A 3,085-nucleotide genomic window follows, 5' to 3' on the forward strand; every position below is an offset into this window, starting at 1 on the left:
TGGAATGAAAAGGAGACTGTAATGCTTAGTGAAGAATGCAGTGCACTCATTAAAAAGGGACTCCCTCCCAAGCTTGAAGATCCTGGAGGTTTCTTCCTACCCTGCACTATTGGAAGCCTATTCATCAACAAGGGAATGTGTGATTTAGGAGCAAGCATAAATCTAATCCCATATTCTCTAGTGAAAAAGCTTGGCATAGAGGAGGTGAAACCAACACAGATGTCCTTGGAATTGGTGGACCAATCAATAGTATATCCTAAAGGGCTGGTTGAGAACCTTTTAGTTAAGGTTGACAGGTTTATCTATCCAGCAGATTTTGTGATCCTGGATTCTTCAGAATATGGAAATGACTCCATAATACTTGGTCGACCATTTTTGGCCACTGCTAGAGCCATTGTAGATATAGAACAGGGAGAGCTAACCCTCAGGATGCATGAGGAAAGCATCACCTTGAAGGTCTTTCCAGAATTACAAAGGAATGAAGAAACAAGCAAGCCAAGTAGTGACTTCCTCCCTAAGCAAGCAACCAACAAGGCAGTAGAACAGAAAAATAAGCAGGTGCAAGAAGAAAAAGGAATTCAAAGAGAAGCTGGGATGATAAACAAGAAGGAAGGTATCACAACCCAAGTAACTGTCAAGAAAGAAAGATCAACAAGAAAGAAAAAGATGAAGAGCAAGAAAAAGGCTCACAAAGGGTGGAAGAACAAGAAAATCCCGACTGAAGGATTTTCTAAAGGTGATAAGGTGCAACTAGTATATCAACAACAGGGAGCAGAAGATTATTACACTGTCAACCAAATACTTTCTCTTGAGCATATGGAAATTGAGCATCAAGGCACTCAGAGAAAGCTGACAGTAAGAGGTGACAAGTTGAGACATCACCAACATCAACCACCCTAAAGGGAGTTCAATGTCAAGCTAATGACAATAAAAGAGCGCTTCATGGGAGGCAACCCATGGTTTAAGATTTCTGTCTTCTCTTTCATTTAATAAGCTATGAGTCCTCTGAATATGATTTTGAATTTTCATGCCTGGTAAATGCATATATCATTTTGAAGCACATGGCAAACTTCTAAGTTTGGTGTACCTTAAGGCACACCCAAGTTCATTGTTCAAAAAAAAAAAAGAAGGTTTTTTTAGAACATATGCATAAGTCTTTTGATAAAGCATGTGACCAAACACTAAGTTTGGTGTCTGCATGTACAACAATGTTCAGAAAATCATTTCCCAATCATGGACTCAAAACCATACAGACAAGGGATCATACATCAATTTTTTTTAAAAAAAAATGCATCAATTGTGAGAACGGTTTGCATTGTTAAGCCGTCCCCTCAATAAAAGATAAGTTTGGTGTTCACCAACTTTTAGCATTTTATTTAGGGACACAATTGATCACAAAAATTTTTTAAATAACTATTCAACCAACCAAAACAATTTATTTTATCCTTGCAAAATAAGTTGCCAACAATTATATTAATGTTCTAAGCTAGCTGTTTTGATTCAGGTGGGAGAAAAAGATTAAGACAAAAGCTAGGAGAGGTCACGGCTAGGAGAAGCTATGTAAGGAAGGTCACATGTGCCTAGGAGAACGCGCTCATGGGAAACAAAATTTGCATGCATGCAACATTGAACACCGAGATACATGCAGCCAATGGAGGAAGGATCCTCGTCAAAGCCTCAACAACACATGCAAGCCGTCCATCTCATGCATTCCTTGGATGAGCAATTCAATCTCAACCCTTCATGAGCACCAACGAGTCTCTCTCTCTTATTATGGTTTTGTTGGAAGGCTTGAAGAACTCACCTATAAGTAGCCGTTGGCACCAACACGGTATACACATTCTCATTCAAGCCACTTTCATATGAAAACCATACTCTCTTCCACTTCCAAAACCAACATAATTCCCTTACCTCACACATCAAAACCGAACCAAAACTCTTCCCAAACACAACACATATTTCTTCTACTCTCACTTTTTCTTTCTTCTTACCTCAAATCTGATGGCCTCTTCAAGTTCAAAAAGAAGGCCAGGAAAGGAACCTATGGTAACCGAACCTCCATCCTTTGATGCAACCAAATTTAGATCCCAATTCCATGAAGGGAGATATCATAGGTTCATGGAGACAAAGAATGTCATTTATGAGAAAGGCCTTGAGTTGAGAGACGGGGAATATCCCATTATGAGGCAAATCACTAAAGAAAGAAGGTGGGAACTTTTATGTGCTCCTCTTGTTGATATCAGTGCAGTTATGATTAGGGAGTTCTATGCAAATGCTGCAAAAGAAAACAAAAATAGTGCTCCCTACACAAGTTATGTCAGAGGGGTTGAAGTGAGTTTTAGCCCAGCTGCTATCACAAGAGCCCTCAAGTTGAGAACCATAACCTATGCAGAGCCTAGTTATGAAACCAGATTGCAGATATAAAACAATCCTGATGAGATCTTGCAGGGGTTATGTGTGGAGAATACAGATTGGGAAAGAGATTCAAAGGGAATTCCAAGTCACATAAGGAGGATAAATCTTACTCCTGTGGCTAAGGGATGGTATGAAATAGTGAGGAGATCTATCCTTCCTACTGGAAATGCCTCTTGGGTCACAATCAAACAAGCACTCTTGACATACTGCATCTTGCATGGAGGTGAGATCAACCTCGCACAACTCATAGCCGACAGTATTCAAGAACTGGCCGATAGCACAAGCAAATCAAAAGGTCTTGGACACCCAAGCACCATCCAAAGGCTATGTGACAAAGCTGGAGTAATCTTTGAAGATGAGGATACAGAAAAGGTGAAAAAAGGAAAATGGATTACCAAGAAGAGCATGGAGGGAACGAATGAAAAAGAAAATCAAGAAGGGGTAGTAGCTCCTAGACAAAGGAGATCACAAAGAGAGGAAGGACGAAATCAAGCTCATGATGCCATAGACATGAGCCAACTACAAAGATCAATTGAAGAACTATCTCAGCAACTCATGCAGGCTCAACAAGGCCAAAATCAAGGGGGCTAAGAGAGATATCTAGAGCCCCATCCAGAATTTATGGAGCAATTTTTGAAAGAAAAAGAAGAACGAGAAGCTTGGCAGCATC

The sequence above is a fragment of the Arachis duranensis genome, chromosome 4 (assembly GCF_000817695.3).
Source record: "Arachis duranensis cultivar V14167 chromosome 4, aradu.V14167.gnm2.J7QH, whole genome shotgun sequence".
Classification (NCBI taxonomy): domain Eukaryota; kingdom Viridiplantae; phylum Streptophyta; class Magnoliopsida; order Fabales; family Fabaceae; genus Arachis; species Arachis duranensis.